At 34.5% G+C, this 6,000-nt stretch overlaps 1 protein-coding gene across 2 annotated transcripts in view; it reads left to right on the top strand.

The window, feature by feature from the left end:
- The first annotated feature begins 494 nt into the window (after nucleotides 1–494).
- LOC5570922 (sodium/hydrogen exchanger 3) overlaps nucleotides 495–6,000 on the top strand; it is a 306,524-nt gene continuing 301,018 nt past the window's right edge. The window contains exon 1 of one of the 2 annotated variants that reach the window (XM_021844917.1): nucleotides 495–814. The gene's annotated coding sequence lies outside the window, so the exon portion shown is untranslated. The remainder of the gene's footprint in view (nucleotides 815–6,000) is intronic. The other variant, XM_021844930.1, reaches the window with a different exon arrangement.

Below are 6,000 nucleotides of genomic sequence, written 5' to 3'. Positions count from 1 at the left end.
ATGGCTTCAATGTGATTTTTGAAAGTTAAATTTTTATCTACCATAAGCCCTAGATACTTAACTTCATCTGACCAATCTATTGTAACCCCTCTCATCGTGACAACATGTCTACTTGAAAGTTTCAAATAAAGAGCTTATAGATTATTAGTTGAGTTTTGGAAGCATTAGGAGAAATCTTCCATTTTTGCAAGAATGAAGGAAAGTTATCCAAACTTTTTTACAATCTACTACAGATGACACGCAGGTTTCGTCCTTTGCTTTGCTTTCTTGATTGATATATTTTACAAATGTTTTCAGTCGGCATTTTCTTCGTTTGTTTTATTTGAGTCTTTAGCAATATTTGTTAACGATTTGATATCCACCACCGCCCGGGACCGTGGTAAGTTGGAGTGCTTACCTAGGAGGCAATAAAAGAATGTTGAATTTAATTAACTGATAAAATTTTCATTTTCTGTTTCAGGCGCTGCTGCCTCGGTAAGGGTGCTGCTGGCTCGAGGAAACCGCCACTCGGACACTGGATTCAGTTGGTTCGCTTGTTGTCCTGCGTGACGGTCGGTGTGCGTGTATGGGGACAGTTTTGTGATTGAGATTGTTCTTGAGCTGGCTATTTTCGGGTAGTGCTTTCGTGAATTTCTTTGGACTCGAGGATTGTTTTTGATTTTCCAAGGTTGGACTAAAGGACAAGTGTAGTGATGGTAGCAGTGTCTAGATTGGAAGAATCAATTGTCTGTTGTAAGCGCAAATAGTTTGTGGCCAAGTGAAGGATACGTTATTTATGTTGTGGAAAGTTTTACGTTTGAATAGGATATTACAAGTGAGTAACCTTTTATTTCACCAATCTTCAATTAAAGAAGCAAATATTTGTAATTGACGACATCATTCAAAAATTACTTCCTTAATTGTGGGGGTTGAAAGCAAAATCGACATTGAATTCTTTTAAGCAGATTTTCATTCCATACAAAATGGGAGCCAAAAACTAAATCCAATCTTTTGATAATTATGAATATTTCCTAGTACACGGAAAAATTTTCCTAAAACACCGTTGGAAAGCTTTGAAAGAGTAGTTTTTTCAGCATACTTTACTAAAAACCGTCTAAAATCAATTACACCGCTTTGCGTTTGGGCCCCTCAATCTTTAAAATCCTAATAATTGAATAATTGACAATAAACGTCACACAAAAACCAATACCATTTAAAATAAGGCTTGGATTTGTAATTTTTCTACGTTTATTCCCAATCGAATATATGTGTTGTGTTTTTTCTAACATCATGTTGAGCAGTTTACCAAATGATTCATGGAGGCTTGATTGCAATTATCATGAAGTAGTGTAATTACAGCACATAATTGGTCAATCATGGGATGTCCTTGATTATCACTTCCATATCGCTTTTATTACTATCCTCATATGACTGTACATAAGTTCTATCTCACACAAGAGATGTTTAGTTCTTATGAACTGTTTTGAGCATTAAACAATGAAAAGTTGTAAAATTTTATTATGGATACCAATTTATTCTTCTTCTTGATTATATTTCGATTGTTCTTTCAACTAACACTGCGGAACATTTTTTTTTGCGCCAAAATACAGCTTTTTAATTAATTAAGGGTTGATGAATTTATTGTATTTTCAAAAACATTAGAGCACGTCTAGTTTTTTAGATGTTGGCTGTTCAAATTTTGAACTTCTTAATGCATTACTTGACGATTCAAATAAACTTACACATAAGTGTACCATCCTGTGTAACGATTTATTTGCATAATTTACCACAGATTTCAAACTCTGTATATTAAAGAGTATTTATCAACAAAGTTAATAAGACTTTCAAAAATGCTGCCCAAAAATTGTGCTTTGTAATGCAGTAAATGATTCATTTTTTTTATTATAGCAAAATATTATTTATAAAAACTGGAGAGCAGCAGCTTATAACTTGTCTGGATTGTTTTTTCGTATAAATCTCTAGAATTATAGGTTTGTTGATGGAAAATATGCAAGAATATTTTGAAGAAAATCATGCAAAAAGCCTTGTGTAATCTCCTAATTTTTTTTCAGAGATTCTTACAAGTGGTTCTTAGAAATTCTTACAGACATTCTTGAATGAAGACCTTCAAGAATCCCTTCAAGCGTTAGTTCAAGTCAGAGGATGGATTCCAAGAAAACTGAGAGTATCTCTCACTTATCGCTCTCTGTCACAATCATGATCCGCATCACATCATGAGAGTCTGTTTATCATCTTCTGCTACATTTGATGATGATCTGATCAGGGGGATAACAGTGCATGATAAAACCCATTTAAACAAGCTCCGAACCTGGGGAAAAGTATTGCTATAGACTGTTCGGAGTTTGTTTCTCATACCAGTAAAATTAAGCATCTACAGTACTGGACAGAATAAAGTACGCATTGGCCGTTTTTCCATACAAAATGATCAAGTTTGGAGATCTGAATCTCAGCTTTTAGTGGTCCGATTGATCTGAAATTTTCACCACAGCCTAGATATAACATAGATTTTACTCAATTAAAATATCACTGCATTTGAAACACATTTTTAAATTATTGAAAATCTCTCAATTTTCAAAAAATTGCTAAATTTGATTTTGAAAATATTTTGAAAACAACCAGTTTTACCGAAAAATGATGTTCTGCAAACTTGAGTGTCTTATCAAATTGTACATTTTTGCAGAAGGACATATTGCTCTTAATATTTTCATTTAAAAACTATTTTTACTTTAAAATGTTGTCACTTTTATTAAAATTTGAGATTTGCAATAACTTAAAAGTTTGCTAATGAAAAACTATGAATTGCTAGCCTAGCAAATTTGAGGTTACTTTCAAGCTGCGGTGAAAGTTTCAGGTCAATCGGACCACTAGAAACCGAGATATAAGAGAAAATTATCGCTCTCTCTTCACGGTTCTCGGTCGCTGCTGTTATTTATAAAGCTTGTTACGACATGCGAAACATTTCTGATCATGGACCGATACAGACACCTTGAAGGGCTGTAAATTGTTGCACATGTTTGAGTTATGTTAGAAGACTTGTTTATTTGGCAAAGTTCTATTTTTCTTATGTTTATTTGAAAGTCACTCTGTGCTTGTGGCCACCACTGTGCCGGAATCATAGTTAATATATATCTTCTTTACCGATACAGATCTATTTTCAACTAATCTGTATTTACATCTACTTTCACTCTCTTCTACTCTTTTACTCTCACACCGAGCAGGTAGGAGAGTGCTCTGCTGTTAGTCCAATCAAATTCCATATAAGCCATAGCCCATTGCTCTTGCGGTGTTTCGTTTTGCCGTGTTCCTGAGTCGTTTTTTGAGGCTAGCTGCTTGCGAAGAGGGTCAGTTTGTCTCAGTCACCATCTGATACTGACGGAGGATGGATGTGCTCCCCAAAGCACGGTCCTCCGTGCTGCGTCTTCTGATGGCTGGACGGGTTTTTTTGTGGAGGGCCTGGAATCGAACCCATGACCTTCCGCTTATGAAGCGAAAGCGTAACCTCAAGGCTACGGACCCTCCTCATTTGGCAAAAATGTACTGAATCCGTTTCATAAATCAAAATGTCACCAGTCACCGTGCGGCCTCCATTCACCGTGCACATATAAAAAATCCTACAGAATATTCATACAATTTTCACAAATTATTCTTTTGTCAGCAAAATAAGATAAAACTGATGAAATGAAGTAGTTTTTGTCACAAATCAGTTTGAAAACCCTAATTTATGTAGTCAAAATCATGTGAATTCTGTTTGATAATGAGATTTCTCAACACTCTTAGTAGAAACGCCAGAAAATCACATTTTTAATTTTAACAATAGAGTATGAAATTTTTCAAAATTATTAAATTATTCGGTAATATTAGATTTATTGTGATGTCTTCATTAAACTTTTCATATTTAGTTTTTGAGTGAATATGGAATGGTTTGGACAATACAGTTAAACCTCCTATAACGACTTGAATGAAAAAAATAATTATTTGGTAAATTTTTAAACTGTTTATGGTTTTTACGTAAATGAAGATTTAAATACTCCTAAAAATGTGTGCGGACACTACTAACAACATAGTTGCTCCATCAACAACGCTTCTTCAAGATACAAAATTAAATCATGGCGAAAACTATACGCACGTTCAAGTTCTTTTTAGTTGGATTTTTTTTTCAACCAGCGAACATCCAATCATCAAGTCATTCCGTGTAGCGGACCCCATCGTGCGAATCCCTACTGTATAGTTATAGCATTTTTTTGTGATTTTGCATAATTTGTGACATGAAATCATTAGGGGCTATTTTGTTATACTTCCCCATAATATCTGAAATTTGTAAAATATCTTCTTTTACATGAGAGAACAAACCCTGAAAATTTCAGCCCGATCGAAGAACATCGATACAAGATGGGGTTGTGGCTCTCGCGAACTGGCTCTTAATTTGTTTATCGGTTGGAAACAACTTGGCGTGTTGTTCGAATAACAGCCAGGCTGTTTTGATAGTGTTATTTGAACAACGAGAAACACGCCAAGCCGTTTCCATAGGGGACGCCATAAAGAAAAACGTTTCAAGTAATATTGCTGTGTGCGTTTGAAATGCAAATATCAAATGCGGGAAAACCAAACGCGGTAAGATTTTTAACAAGGAAGGCGAAGTCAAAATTTGATTTTCTATGCTAGGTTGGCGGTGATATGGATCATGGTTGCTATGTATCCTTAGGTTACTTTGTGTTACCGCATTTGAAGCTCAGTTAGATTGAGTTTGCATGTCAAACGCAAACTGCAATACTGTTTCATACCTCTTCAACATCTAATTCAATTTCTCTCGCCATCCTTTTACGGTACCAATCCATCTAGTATTCATTGCTTTCTCATGCTCCCTCTTACTTTGAGCAAAATAGACCGATATGCCGATAAACACATTAAATATAATTATTACGGTCGACACCTTTGTATGTAGAATGACAAATCATAAATCGAGTTTTAGAAGAATTAGGAGAAATCTTCCATTTTAAGAAAAAAATATCCCAACTTCTATGGCAATCTATTTACGACACATTGAAAAAATCACTCAAAAACATAGAATTCACTTTGGTCATTTTGTATGGAAAATCGAAAAAGTTGCAAATGTTTTGTCCAATACTGTAGGCTTCGTTATTTAGCGGAGAGGCCTGTGTCGTCCGCTAACAATCGTTACTCTGGTAAGTCAGATGTAAAATTATTGTATAATATTGTCCCAACATTTTAATGGGGACTATGACCCTGCAAAGAAAAGTAATCGCCTATCTTGTTGCGTGGGAAATTTCTTGCCAGAAATAATCAAGAAAAGCATTTTTTCATCGCAGTATGAAGTTGGAAAAAAATGCCGTTTTAAATGGAGCTCGCTATATTAAATTTCTTGGCTATTTCTTTCAAAGAATTTTTTATCTTTCTTGAGCGGACCAACATACGTAGTTTAACAATGGCCCATAAAAAAGGCGAAAATTGTCATATCATGTTTTACGGTACTTTTTATATGGAAAATAAAAACGAAACAAAAATACTATAAATTATTGTGATAGGCGGCTCCATTTTGCTCAAAACATATGTGACAATTATATTGAGCTGTTCGGTAATCCAATCCGCATGGTTATTAAATAAATTAACTCATTACGCGTGGTAAAGATAGACAAATTATGGGTGAAATTATGAAAAAAAATCCACGTGGATGGGCTAGTATTGAACTGAGTTGTCTCTAATCAAAGAAACAAACTTCTTCCTCATTCTTCCTATTCTTATTAACTTTTGTATTTATGTTTTATCAAACATTGACAAAAATGAAAACCATATAAAACCCATAAGACGCAAACGCTCCCAAAACTATGACCCTGGCAAAATATTGTATTGTGACCATGAAAACATGTCTTCTTGAACCTTATCCGTCCTCTGATACCAAACAAACTAATATTTTCAACATTTAAGTGTGACTTTTGAAGGTTAAAAATTTATCACCAAAGTATACGCCGATTAAACTTTTTT

Source organism: Aedes aegypti, chromosome 2 (assembly GCF_002204515.2).
Source record: "Aedes aegypti strain LVP_AGWG chromosome 2, AaegL5.0 Primary Assembly, whole genome shotgun sequence".
Lineage (NCBI taxonomy): Eukaryota > Metazoa > Arthropoda > Insecta > Diptera > Culicidae > Aedes > Aedes aegypti.
Note: the sequence above shows the minus strand (reverse complement) of the source record. Positions and strands in the feature narration are given on the sequence as shown.